The sequence below is a fragment of the Talpa occidentalis genome, unplaced genomic scaffold, assembly GCF_014898055.3.
Source record: "Talpa occidentalis isolate TD23 unplaced genomic scaffold, MPIMG_talOcc4v2.1 talOcc4.16, whole genome shotgun sequence".
Taxonomy (NCBI): domain Eukaryota; kingdom Metazoa; phylum Chordata; class Mammalia; order Eulipotyphla; family Talpidae; genus Talpa; species Talpa occidentalis.
The window spans coordinates 26525235-26541025 of NW_023601653.1; positions in this window are offsets into that span (position 1 = coordinate 26525235).

Here is a 15791-nt window from a genome sequence, read left to right on the forward strand (position 1 = left end):
GAGCAGAGTGTGGTGTCCCCTGTGCTACTGAAGGCTTTTCTTGCCATCTGCTTCCTGATTCTTTACTTTGCTTCTCCTAGCTGGTCTAATAATTAATCAGAGAAGGTAACAGTAATCTCAGTAATTTTTTCTCTTCCACCCTGTATCCTCTTGTTGAAAGCTTGTTTTATTGTGAGTAGATATCATCACAAACATATACAAGTTACTGAGAACAGCACATCCTAGTGGGAAGACAGTTCTTTGGAGCCAAGTGTTTTCAGTTTGAATCGTGATTTTGTCATTTAGCTCTGGGATAAGGGCTTAGATAAATCCTATATTTCTCTGTAGCTTAGCTTCCCATAACATCGTCAGAGTGATGATAACACATATTGGGAGGGAATTGGAGATATGAGATGTATTACAATCTTAGAACATGTCAGTCATGATTTAAGTGATAGCTGGAAGTCAAAAGTAAAAAGTTCTCTGTCTGTAAGCAGCTTGGAATGTAATTGGAGACACATATCACACACACATACACACGCACACACACAATCAGTATTGCAAGATGGCATGATTTTGCCAAGTGACCGATCAGGATAATCATTGCTGGTGAATTTTAGAAACCCAAATGTAAGATTTCATGATACTCATAATCTAATGAAGTTTTCTAAACCAAAAGTGAAGTCATTGTCTTAGGCAGTTTCTCTTGACAGCAATCTGATAGAAGTGGCTATGGAAGGTTAGAAAGCTGTTGCTAACATTTAACAATATGATAAAGGCAAGGATTATACAGACAGATAATTCTGTTTACATTGGAATTAAAAGCACTTAAGGGCTGAGGGGAGCAAGCAACACAAATAGGTAATTCACTCACCAAATGTTAAATAGAGATAAGCATAATTTTCTTCCATAGATAGATTAGTAGCATCATTGATTTGAAATGAATTAAATTGCATTGGTCTACTTATTAATCCAGGGAAAACCAATTGGGGCTGTGAATAAGCATCTTTCCAAATTATTTCCCTAGCAACTTCACATCCTTGTGCTAGTGTTGAATTTAATAAAACACAACCAAGGAAGCTATGGCGACTGAAGCATGTAGCTTAGCTGCAGAGCTGAAGGAGGGTGCGCCGGGCTTTATTTAGTCCATTTCAAAAGGATATGCAATGTGCACAAACAGCACCTCAGGATTTGCTCCCTTGCACGTTCTTAGTCCTCCTTTCACTCTTGATCTACATGAAAATAGAGAAATGATATGAATTCTAGTTCATAATAACTGAAGTGTTATGTGTGTGCTTAGTACTTTCTAGTTGTCCCAGTGCAATCATATATGTAGCTTTTATTTTATTTTATGTATCATACCTTCAAATTTTATATAATATCACATATTCTGTGAATTCAATTTTAAAAAAACTTTTAAAAGGTCCCTATTTTAAAATCACTTTAGAGATATTAGGTGGTTGGAAATGTAAATTGCATTGTCAGAGTAATTATATCTTTTGGTAGGAAAGAAAATGGAGGTAGAAAGAAACTGGGCATTTTTAAGAAACCAAAATGAAGTGTGTGAAGGACTTGAAATTTCTGGACAATAGAGGAAACAGTGATATTCCCCCTAAGTCTCTTTCCAGTTTTTTGAGTGCATAGATTTAACAGATTTAACATGAATACGGTTATGTAAGTTTTTAGAGAAAGAGACTGCATTTCCAGAGGTATAAGCTCAGACATTGAAATTACAACTATTCTCTGAGTATTAAAAGTGACTCTTACAGCACAATTTGCTCAAGGTCAGATGACAAAGTCAACAAGGATAGATCATCAGTTCTAACAAATATGAGCCATACATGTTTCTATTTACCAGTATTCCTGTCAAAGAAATGAGTGTGTTTTAAACCATGTTCCCTGAGTAGATATTTTAGCTCTTTAGCTAAAAGAAATCAGTTATAAAGCATAATAAATCAAAATCAATTCAAATGGTAAGAGTGCTTTTACTGTGAGTGTGTGTGTGTGTGTGTGTGTGTGTGTGTAAGAGAAAGAAAAGCTTCCAGTATAGGTAAGAGTTAAGATGATAGAAAAACATTGGAAATGAGTTCGATTTTATTTTAGTGCAATAAAATACATATATTTCAATGATTTGAGGCTTCAGTTAATACTGCATTCTCTGAAATTTGGCAAATCCTGTTTGGGGAGGGCATAAAATAATATTTCTATCTGTATCATATCTTAATTATTTGATCTATTCAAATATATTGGGGGTATAAATTTATTGTACCTTCTGTATGAGACTATGTCTAAGGATATTTTAGCATGACAAATCATAATAATAGTATTTAAAGTATTAATATGAGAATTTTTGCATATTGCCCATGTTTTTCATATGCTTGGCAAGACTACAGCAGAAGCTGAAAACTTCAGAGTAGCAGTTTACCAAATACATCTTGCCATATTTAATGTGAAAGTTAATTGCATTTTATTATAAAACATAAGAAATAGAAGGTATAAAACTGGACGTGACACCATTACAACAATCATAATTCAAGACTCTTCCAAGAATAATGCCAACCTGGTTAGGACGAAAGTCAGAAATAGGTATTTGGAAAGCTAAAAGAAAAGCAGTTCTGGGAAACAGTTATTTGTCATCATTGCCTTCTATTTCTAGGAGCTCAGTTTAGAAGTCTGTCAAGTGTCCATTGGTTTAGCAAAATGAATCTCAAAGTTGATCTTAATTAGAGGATACTGATGTGGGTTGTAGAATGAGTGGGAACTAATAAAATGGAGAGAATACAAATGAATGTCAAAAAGATTGTCCATAATTGGGAAGAAATCTAAAGTAGTAATTGTTAGAGTAGATGAGTCCTGTGAGGGTTTTAAAAGATGGGTGAGACTGGAATAGTTTTAAGAGTCAAAAGAAAGGGAGAAGTTGATATAAAAAATAAATGAATAAAAAAGAAATTTAAAAAGAAAACATCAAATGAGCTACAGAACATAGGCATATATATGAAGCATATATAGGCATATATGTGAAGAATTCATCTGTTTAAAAACTTTGGTTCAATTCAGTCAGTACTTCACATCTCACATAACAATGTAACTCAACAAAGGTGTAGTTTATTGCCTACATTTGGCTGTGTCATTCCGTCCTTTCATTATTTATGCAACTACTGGATAGAATTTCTTTTTTTAAAAAAAATTAATTGATGTAATATAGGATACCCTTGTCAGGTATTTCCACCATAGTACATCTACCACCAAATCACCCATAGTCTACTACCATAGTTTACTGTTCTTCCTTCCCTCTTTGATCTTACCCTCCCCTCCCCCTACCTCTATTCTTTAGTTTTATAGTCAGCTTTCAGGGGTTAGTTTTTAGCTCATCTTTCTCTGAACCTTAGTTTGGTTTTTCTGTATTACATATACTAGTGACATCATCCAGTATGGAGCCAAATAGACAAGTCCATGAAGCTAAAAGAACTATCTAAAATCAGTGAGCCCTATACCAAGACAAATAGTAGTGAAACTACTAAAAGTTCAAGGCAAGGAAGGAATATTGAAGGCAGCTATGGGGGAAAAGCAGGTAACTTATAATAATACGACAATCAGGCTTTCATGAGATTTTTTCAGCATATATGGCACAGACATTGTGAGAATGGAATGTCATATTCAGAATACTCACATTCTTAAATGGAATTAAATAAAGGCTTTCCCAGACAAACAAGAGCTAAAAGGGTTTGCCAGCAATAAATGATGAAAGGAGCCTTCCTGTATAAATCAAAAATAAGAAAGTACAAAAAAAATTGAGCATGAAAATAGAATCAGAAAACTAAATACAAAATGTAAATAGTAAGCTCACATGTATCAATAATAACCCTTAATGTAAATGGACTGAACTTACCAATAAAAAGGCACAGAGTGGCTGGTTGTATCTATCAGCTGTCTCCAGGAGATAATATATGAGTTCCAGAGATATAGGTGCAAATAGTTGGAAAACAATTCTACAAGGAACTGGAACACACACACACACACACACAGACAAATGTAGGAACAAAATACTTATATCAAATAAAATAGACTTCCCAGCTTTTTGCCTTTAAGCAGTTTTCATGCTGTGTGACATAGAGAAGAGGCATCTAGATGACAGCCTGCATGACAGAGTGGAAACTAAGATCCGTGAAAATAAGGTGGAGTGTTTCCTTTAAATCACAATACCTGAAAAGAAAGAGTTGCTGGGAGAAAGACCTGACTAGAGTTGCCACCATAGTCAATATGTATTCTCTCTAACAAAAGCAAGTTGTCGAGTGCTAAGTAAGGGAGGCAATAAATCACAGCCATTGCACTTATAGATTCTGGAGTCTGGACTTTAGTTTCTCCATATAGCTGACTAGGGTGGCTGTGGGAAAATTCTTTAACTTTTTTAATTTTCTCATCTCTAAATAAAGTAGACACTATCTGCTCAGTTGAACTATCATAAGGATTAAATGAGATGATGAATGTAATATATCAGCAAAAAGACTTGAGTCATTATTAATGAAAGGTGATAAATACTGATTGCTTACCATTTACTCATATTCTAGACACTTTATCTAAACTACTGTAGTCTTTTCAGTAATTCTATAAATAGACCATTATATAAATTGATATATATCTGAATTGACATATATATTATTATTTAAATCATTCCATTTGTGTGTGTATGTACCACATGAATCTTTGTACATTTCCATACTATGTTTAAGAAGACTACATAAGAAGTGATTATTTTTTAAATTATAAATGTATGAATTAAAAATAAATCATGTTAGTGTATCTATATCTATATGTACATATGTGTAGTGTCTAACTATTTATATGGCTTTAAGTATCTATAAATGTGTACATACATAACTCATTAAAATGTAGTCACCTCTTTATATATGGTCAATGGAAATCAGTGATTGCATTTGCCTATGTTTCCTGACATAAAAATATAACTTTTTCTTATAGCTAATAGACAACAGTCAAACGTTTGAAACATCTTTCATCAAATAAAATCACTGACTTATGTTTTGAAATTGTATAATGAAATCTTAGAGAAAATAATATTTGTTTATGGATGGAGATGAAGGATGCTATCTCTAGCATTGTCAGAAGTATTTTTGCTTTTGTGCTGTCACCAAACTTATGATGGAAATTTTTACCTACAGTATGCTCTTTTACATACGTTAATAGAAATAGCATACTGCATTCATTTTCTTTAGGAGACTGATATTTAATAAGGTGGTTGATCTTTTGAAAACCTTTCATCAATAGAGGATTTCTTAAAATACTGAAATATAAAAAATAAAATAAAAATCCTGAAATATGCCTCAAGTGATGGACATAACACAAATTAGTAGAATCTCTGACTAATGCAGAACTTTTAATGTAACCATGGTTTCACCATTGAGCATTTCTATTGTTAGTTCCCTATTCTAGTGGAGAAAGGCAAAACGGCAGGACTTTTTGATATCAGGATAATTTGAATTTAAAATGAAAGAATATAATAGAAAAGGAAGATAGTCAAGATTGATGTGAATATAGATTTAAATATGTATCTTAATTTTCAAAAGGTGGTATAGTATCCTATGCCAAAACAGTGCCTCTAATTCAAACTACAACTTATTGCAAAGAATCAAGCGCATAATGAAATATTAAGTCAAACTGTCAGTATCGGTGCAATAATGTGATTACAGTTGCTATTTGAGGACAGAGATCATTTTGCTTGATTTCCTTGCTGGTGAATGTATTGTTCAAATAATATGGTCCCTATATGGTAGTATAAAATGGATCACTGCAATCGATAGACTTGTGATTTATGTAGTTAGTGTAGATATTTTCATTTTGGGGTTGCTCTATAAAAGAAAATAAGAAAGGGAAACTGGCAAGGAAAATGTTGAAGATATGAATTACAGAGTGTGCTATTAATTCATTCAATGGCAAAAGAATTTTAAGGCATACATCAGTTTAACTTGTTTTTGCATGACTGTAATTGGTATAAATGTAAAAATTGGAGTAAACGTTATAAAAAAAAGTGTATCACAAGAAACATTAGCTCCTTTGGTAAATATTATTGAGCAATATTGTGTGATGGTGTAGTTAAATTCTACATCATTTGTATTGATTAATAGACCTGTATTATAATGATTAAATTAATAGTTGTATTATGAAGTTTACTTTTAAAAGATCTCAGAGCAAAACACTTCCAATAAATAAGCCTCCTTTTGATGTGTCAACCTAACATTGATAGACACAGAAAAGGATACGTCCTCAAAATTTTGCCATTAGTCTCATCAAATTATATTCAAATAAACAAAATCCTCCTACCTTTTCTTTTAGAATGCATTATCAAAGTTACTAGCTGGATTTTGGCAGACTTAAAACACTTGCATACATTTTTAAACTTAAATATCGTCAAGATCTAATCACCCACTCAGGTAAATAACTTCTCAAAATGGTTTAAAGTGGCATTTTTTAATTTCCATGACTTATTCTGATCTACTATAGACTTTCCATATCCATTTTTTTTATTATCTAGCTTTGGAATATGATTTTTCACTAATCAGAGATGCATATTACAGAAATAACTATTTTAATCTAGCTTTGCTCCTAAGGCATTATATATAACAAAAAGTAATTTAATACATATGGCTTGATTATCATATAAATTTTTTATTATCTTCATTATTATTTTTAAGTGTTGTTTTTTCAGTTCACAGTGGAATAATGGGTAGTGGTGACATATTGTGATAGGCAACAGTGGTGTTACTCTGAAGATCGTACATTATTCTCAAGTTCCTCAGTTGTGAATAAACTTATTTGAACATGAAATAGTTAGAAACTTACAAATGTACTTTAAATAGTTAGAAACTTACAAATGTACTTTAAATGTACTTTGAATCTTACTTTCATTTTATTTGATCATACTTGAAATTCTTTGAAGATGTGATATAATTAGTTGATTTTATTTTCTTCCATACAGATATTTTATAAATGTATATATACTCTTTGGGTGTACATAATAGAACATTTTTTCCAGTCTTTGGTACAAAGATAAGCAAGTGATTTGTTTTGTGTTTCTTTATGTTGTTAAAGATTTTTAAAGTGACTTGTCTCTTACAAAGATCTAAATGAACGCATAATGATAACACTCAGTGTCAAGGTGTCTTTATTAGGACTACATTTTGATGCAGTTTCACAATAATTAATTTTTGAAGTGCATGGCCAGAATGGCTCCTGATGTGAAAAATTTGCACTACAGTGATACCATTTAAGAATCGATTTATCTTAGAAAACTGACAGCATAATGGATATAACATCATTAACCTTGAAAGTAAGACCTATAATTAGCCAAAATTGACAAAGAACAAAGGTCACTATGTGAAGGTTATCGTCAATATTCTGATCTAATTTCTAAAGGACAAACTACTTCATCTAACACCTACTAAGTGGTTGCAAAATAATCATTGTAAATTAGTCTAAACTAAATCACCTGTCCAAATGTAGCATTCTTTTGTCCTTTTGATAGGTGGCAAAGAAAGAGAAAATTGGATTACTCTTGCTGATGTCCACTTAGCACCTGTTCCGTAGACATATATAGCTTATTAAACTCATGTTTTATTAATCTTAGCCAGAATGGCCAATGTGGTTGGTTAGTCACTTCTCAATGTGCCTTTTCCTCACTAAGTATAGGTTTTTCTAGTTTTTTTTTTTTTAAGTCATTGCAACCCTGTTGTTTTGCATAGTTTTCCCACTTGAATAAGTTGAACATATCATCAAGTTATATAATAGCAATTTATTGAGCCATTTGAAGTAGTTTTAGGTAGATGTAAATTAAAGAGGCCTAAATTTACATTGTAAGCACAATATTTCAGTAAAGGACATGAAAATAAGTACACATATTATTTGAGAAAATTTTAAGTAATGTAGATTTGTAAGATAATATAAAACAAGATTTAAATACCTACTACAGATGAATATGTAGAAAATAATTCATTTATACAAGTATAAATGTCAGAAGATAGATATTGTGTTAAAATAAAATAGATGTTTAAATATGAAATGGCTGGGTAAAAAATTTTATAAAAATGGTAAATGAAAACTGATATTTTTTAATTTTATACTCAATTAAAGTGCTATTATACTACCTATTTTATTAGTCATATCTTCAATTATTTAACCAATTTTAAATGTACACAATCCTTTATGTAAGTTTGAATTTATGTTTAGAACATATTCATATGGAATATTTGTGAAAATTAGAACATTTGATGTGTGTTGCCTTTTCTAAAATGATCCAAGCATAAATTACATCTCTAACTTCTTAAAATGTAGTGTTTATGACAATTAATATGATAGGATATAATGATATTCTTAAACAGTAACTGACAGGAGAGTGGATTTATCTCTAACAAAAAAAAAGAGAAATTACATTTTCCCATATTTGAAAAACAGGCACCCACTTTTATTCCCAATACAATTTTAATAATCAGGTTTTTATAATAGGAACCCAAATATTCAAATTATCTTAGAGAGCTTATGTGATTTTCCTATAATACACCTGTTTGGAATATTATCACATTTACCACAAAAATAGTATCTGTGAGTTGATTGATTTTAATCCTCCATTTTTTATTTTAGAAATCCCAATACATGGAGATAAAAATATTTTATTTTAATTGCCATCCCTTATGATAACAGAAGTTAGTCAAAGATTACTATAATACTTCATCAAGTGAATGACATCTTGATGAGGTAGGAAGGATATAAAATAAATCAATAAAACTGAGTTTGAAATAAAAAGTTATAAAAGTTATGCAACTAACCAATATTTCTTTGCATATTTTCTTTTAATATTAAAATATGCCATTGAAATGGAATGCTATTTCAGGAATACAACCTTTTATATTAAATGTAAAAATAAAATCATAGAACAGTTTAAGTAGATGTTATGTGTTTGGTAAGCTGTTTATCTGAATTTTATAATCATTTTAGTAATTGTGCAGACAGAGTATGTCATGTTTATTGCTATATTGACAGTATCTGGTTTAATAAATATCTGAACAAATAAATGTTGGATGAGTTAAGATTTATTGGTTTATATACAAGGATTTTTTTATATGTAAAAGAAATATATCCCAAAGTAATAATATTAATAGTTATCATGTGTTTTATGTTTTTAAAAGAGCTCTCATATAAACTTGTCAGAGAATCAATATTATCTAAGGAAATGATTACAGTTAAAACTATATTCTCATAGATTAGCTTAGTTCCCTACCATGTGACATAGGACTTCTACATGAAGTCCAATAAAAGATAATTTCTCCTCAAAATGAACATATAAAGGATTTTTATACTTTAATAATCTAACCTAATAAATTGTTTTATTCTGATGAAGAGACAATGAAGTTAACCATTTTAGAAATTGTTTTATAAATTTATTAATAAACTAAATGGTATGCCAGTGGTTTCAACCTTAACATAGACTCTATATAATTTAGTTATGAATTTTCTAGATGAAAATTTAGAATTAAGAGGGTAGAGCAAAGTATGTTTATCTACCAAGACCATTCCTGACTTTCATTTGCTTATACAAATTTGCTCTAATGTGACCTCTAATTCTTATCTCAGCTGCAAATACTAGGTTTTGTCTGCTTTCTCAGGTCTGGAATTACTGATGCTAATAATAGCTGGCATTTATTTAGCTCTGTATATGAACGATCTCCTTTAATCCTATGATGTAGATATTATTTTATCCTTATTTACACATAACAAAATGGGAAAAAACAGAAAGGGTAAATAATTTGCCTAAGGTCAGCTAACATATGGCAGATTTAAGATCTGAAACATGCAGTCTACTTAGATGAGGCTTTCCATACATTTTATTTCCTTGCTTAGGACAGGCATCCTGCACTTGCCTGGACTGGAATTCTGCTTCTAGTTAACTGAGTAAACCTTGCATGTGGCCATCATCCTGTTTGCCTCTACTTGACCACTTGAGTCTCTTCTATTATATGTGGACATGGTGATGCAGGTGTTCTGCCTGCTGAAATATTTGTGTATAATTTATCACTCCACCTCTCTGCATATTTTTTTTTGCTCCAAGACCTTCTTTCTATTCCAACTTCCTCCTACATTTGCTGAACTCCTTCAAGATTATTAAAGGTCTGATGACTTCTACAATAATATGACTTGCAATATTGAGTCATAATAGAAGTAAAAAAAAAAACAACCAAATATTTTAGTTAAAACTTAACAAATCTTAGTGTCATACTAAATACAGGATCATAGAAATAAGTAAATAGAAATTCCAAAATTATGAACCTAATTTACTAGGAAGATTGACTTGTCATATGGAAAAAATGGACATCTGAAAGCTTCTAGGAATAAAAAGAAAAAATATAAATTTTATTTTGGCTCTATTGAGTTTGAGCCAAAGAAGAAACATATGAGAGATACCTTGATATTACTATATACACGTATTTATTTAATCATTATATAATGATTCTTTTTACTTTTTAAATATCACATAGTGAGATACACTAGGAGCTCAGTAAGTTATTTTAAGAAGTATATAACAGGTATTCAAGAAATTCATTGTTTTAATTGTAATTATCAGACTAAAGCATGGATTGAGATCTCATTTTGCCAGCTTCAAGGCCAATTTATTTCCAATTGAATGTGCTGATTCAATTATTAATAAGTAAAAGAATATATCAACTGCTGTCACTAAGGTAGAATCTACAGGCATATTCAATTTAATCTAAAAACTTTCAGTAATTAAATTTAAAAATATTCTTAACAATTTTTTTTGTGCTTTTAATAAAGTTAAAGTGAAATTAGGTACAAATTCTTGTAATGATGCTTGGTTTTTATTTTCTTTATTTGATCCTGTTCTCTTTGTTTTCTTGAAGAGTTTGGCCAAAGATTTGTCAATTTTGTTAATTAAAAAAAAAACATAGTTCTTTGTTTCATCATATTTAGTTTTGTTTTAGTTTTGGCATTTTATTCCACACTGATTTTTACTCTTTATTTACTCTGGCATTGTTTGTTCTTTTTCTAGTTCTTCTAAGTGAAGATTAGATTATTTATTTGAGATTTTTCTTGTTTTTTTTTTTTTTTGAGATGGGCTATATTGCTATAATCTTCCCTCATAATATCTTTTTTTGCTGTATCCTAAAGATTCTAGTATGTGGTATTTTCCTTCTTATTTTGTTCAGGGACATTTTAATTTCTCCTTTGATTTCTTCAGTGATCCAATAGTTGTGTAATCTCCACATTTGTGTTTTTTCCATTTTTCTTCTTGTAGTTGATTTTTAACCATATACTGTTGTGGTCAGAAAATATCATAAAGCCTCTAAATAGTGATAAAAAACTACATATAATAATACAAAATGCAGTAAGAAAGTAAATAACAGCTTCAGAAAGAAGTAGATTTGTATTAAAAATTTCTTTACAATAAGAACAGATACAGAAGTTAAGTGCATTTTAAGTACACACACACACACACACACACACATACGAGAGAGAGAGAGAGAGAGAGAGAGAGAGAGAGAGAGAGAGAGAGAGAGACATGCTAGGTCCATAGTTTACACAGTATTGTACAATAACTAATATTTATAATTGGTCTCCCAGAATACTGTTGAATTGTCTGATGAAAAGAAGGTCTATGGTAAATATTTTACAATAAATGAATGAATAAAAGAATGTATACTCATTACTCCATGAGCAGAGGTTTTTTTGTTTGTTTGTTTGCTTGCTTGTTTTATTTTATTTTAAGTCTTATATTCACCACTGCATGCTCAGTGTCTATAACATTGTCTGGCTTACCAGAGATGCTTGAAGTATATGTAGGATGAAAGAAAAAAGTTCAGAAATAGAAAGTTAATTAGAGCAGGGGAGAAGTTATCAGAGCAGAAAAATGAATATCTGGTTACTTGGCTATCACATCACCCCTTCAAGCAATGTCTATATTTCTTTACCAAGTACCAATTTCTAATTGAACTTCTTGTTCCTCCTCCCTCTCATTTATTTCTTTTCCCCACTTTTGTAATTGAACTAACATTGCATGGTAACATTATATAAATTTCAGGTGTGCATCATTAAATCAACATGTATATAATACTGTCATTTATTTCTACAAATAACTAAAATAATATTGTTTTGGGTCTTTACTCTAAAAATCCTTTGGCTTCTTGTTTTAGTGGAATTGTAGTGTTATCTATTTGGGTAAGTCAATAATCTCATGTCTGATAATTTAGATTCCCTGCACCTCTGGACAAACATCTCTCCAGATAGTCTCCTCATCATTTAGGTTTGGCCACTTCTCATATTCCATGAACAGAGACAAGAAACACATCAAGGCCAATGTCAATAAAGAAGGTATACATATTTCTGCCACAGAAGACATTGCAAAGAGAAAGTAATAAATGAGTATGTATAATTTTCTTTAAGGAGTCTTATGAATAACAGCAAGTATAATAATATATATCACAATGTACATTATAGTGAAGTAATGTATAGTGAAGTCCCAAACAAAATCAACTATAATGATATGTCGTTATATAGAAATTCAGAACTATGGAAGAGATAAAGGTTTTACATATATTGTATAACACTAATAGGTATCTAATATATTACATACAGCTCTGATTACTAATACTTGGATATATGTTAGGAATCTTATTAGTATTAAAGGAAATATATACTATATATACATATACATGCAAATTTTTAGGTAATTTTAGGGGATTCTAGAGCTTTCTTAAGCCCATCTAATGACCATTGAGAACTCGATTGAATCCCAAGACAAAACTATTTTCAGCCTGTCTCGATCTCCTTCATACCACTAATAGCCACATTTCTTGGTCAGCCACTATTTCAGTCTGTAATCTCCTCAAGCTATGGTGATTTATCTTCTGCAATTACCACTTCAGTGAAACTTCCCTTGCTACATAGTCTAGTAAAGAGTTGTCAGATCCACATGATTTTTTTTTTTTAATTATCTTGATTTCGCAGGAGGATTTAAAACTGGTCACCACTCCTCTCTGCTTGCAATGCTTGAGCTCTTTCTTTGGCATCCATGGCTTATATGCTACTAATTTCCATCCCTTATCTTTGCCTGCTTCTTCTTAGCTTTCTTAAATATTAATTTCTACTGAATCTCTGTCATTTTGCCCCCACCCTACTAATTCTGCACACCCTTCTTTGTCAATGTTGTTTACTTTCACCATTCCAAATGCCAATAATGATTCCCAACACTTATTATCAACTCCAGATTTCTCATTTGATAGATTAGCATTTCTAATTTTTGGAGTTCAAAACAGTTATTCAAAACAACTTTTGAAAAACTCTAATTGGATACTTTACAGCTAGATAATAAAATTCAACATGATTAAGACTGAATGTATTTTGTTTTAACCCAAGCATACTTCTGCTGGTTTTACAACTCACTGAGCAGTTGTTCAATCTTTATATGTTATCTATAGTTTTTTTTTTTCCTGACTTTTATCCTATCCCTTCCAAATATGCTCTGCCTTTTTTTTTTTTAAGTTAAAACTTGCAGTTATCCTATTATGCTCAGGATAAATTTTTATCTCTTTAACAAGATTTTCACTTTCTTTCAATGTTAAGTCTCTGCTTAGATTCTCATTCTCTTCTTTCAGTCTAGACCTCCATCATCACTATAAAATAGTCAAATTGGCACTATCTCTTATTCCCTTTTCAAGGTATAGTTTACCTGCCTCTGGTTATTTTCTCTTTTTATTATACTCTCATACCATGCATCCACAAATTTATTTAGTAAACCCTTCTCATCATAGGCTATGATTTCCTGGCTGGGTAAGATAGTTTTTATCTATGCTTTTATATCACCACCATTGCTTCTGTTATCACAATGTATGACTCCTGACCCCTACACAACTGGTTCCTAAATGAAACAAGGACACCTAGAATTAAGAATCAAAGCATTCTTTACAAGTGTGTTATAATAACTTTCAATACCCAAAGATTTTATAAGACTATAAAATGATTGGGAAAGGCAATAAAATAGCAATAAAGTGGAAATCTGTGCTTATTAATTACTATAAATTGATTGCTAAAATAAATTTTGTTACATAATATGCAGGTTTATATAATTTCAAAACTAATCAAAGGATCATGCTGAGGCTTTATCCTTGGGTTTTCATGGGTCCTAAGTTCTCATTCCCCTATACAAGTCTAACCTGGATCCAGTTGTGTCATTTGGTGATAGTTGTCTGCTACAACTTACATATCTATAATACTTTTTTGGGTTCTCTGGCTGAACTGGAACTCAGATTTCAGGGAACATGCAATTTGTTGGTATTTAGTTGTTTAGTATCTGTTGTATTTGTTTATTTGGGCCAAATTATGGAGACTGAAAGTGGGTAAACTGAGAAAATAGATGGGATTATAAAGAACCCAAACTTTTCCTTCCTACTCTCAAGATAAAGTACCATGAGACATTAACTTGATATCATGGTATCCTGTAAGTACATTGTCAGCAAGCAATCCCAGAGGTTATAGAATATCAAGACACATAGGACATACTAAAACACTAAAATAATACATTTATGTGTTTTGATGTTCTTTTATTGAGAAGTGAGGGTATCTTTTCCTTAAAATTAGGTGGCTTTTTATTCAATATAAAATATAGTAGAAATGATTTTATGTAACTCTCAAAAAGTTAGGTCATAAAGAGCAAAGCTGCTTCTGCCTTATTCTCTACTTGCTTCCGATTTATGCTGCCATGTGTGACCGCCCTTAGGCTATTGAGCTGTGAGGAATGTCAAACTGTTCCATTCAGCAATACGAAATAACCAAGTCAAAAGAACTCAACACACACATACAACACCACACACACACACACACGCACACACACACAGTGAGACAAAGACAGAGAAAGAGATAGAGACATCATCTTCTTGTTGAGTCCTAGCTACTTTAGCTGCTCTGCCTTCACTCTTCCAGGTATATCCATTCTCTGAATGTAACCACATGAGGTATTGTAGGCCACAACTATCCAGGTGAAACATTCCCAAATTCGATCGACTAATACCATGATAAATAAGAACATATGAAGTAAAGGAATGTTCCATTAGTAATACACCAGAATACTTGTCATTTCCCCACCTGGTCTTAACCATTCTTCAACATTTTAATCCTTCCACACTCATGAGATATAAACTTGAGTCCACCCCATTTAATATTGACCCAAAGAGAAGCCAGTTGCTACATTATATATAACTGTTACCTGGAAGAAAATTTTTTATATGACATCAACTATCTAGCTCTTCTTATTATTAAATTCTTATTAATTTAGTATTGAAGATGCTCTCTTCTACTCTCTTCTACTGTCTTTATAAAACATGTATTTGTATTCTTCATTGTTCTATGAATCTTTAAACTCTATCCAAAGTGAGCATTACCCATTCCAGTTATTTTCATTGTTTAATTTGGTATATATGACCGCATGTCTTTGATTGTTGAACAGTAAGGGAAACTCATTCTCATGATGGTGATTTTTTCCCAAAGATTTCTCATCCAAAAATAGAAGTAATCACTAATATTAACTTCATCCAGCTTGTTTGTGCTGTCAATTGATTTAAAGAAATAATGGATGAATAACGGTAATGTCAATGATCAAAAAAGGCGATCATAAATAAGTTTGAGTCAAATTCTGGAAGATTTACATTTAATAAGTTTAAAAGTAGTGATCAAGAGCCAAGTAGTCTCTTCCTGACTTATTCAGGCACTTAATCTGAACATCCAGGAAAATACTAATA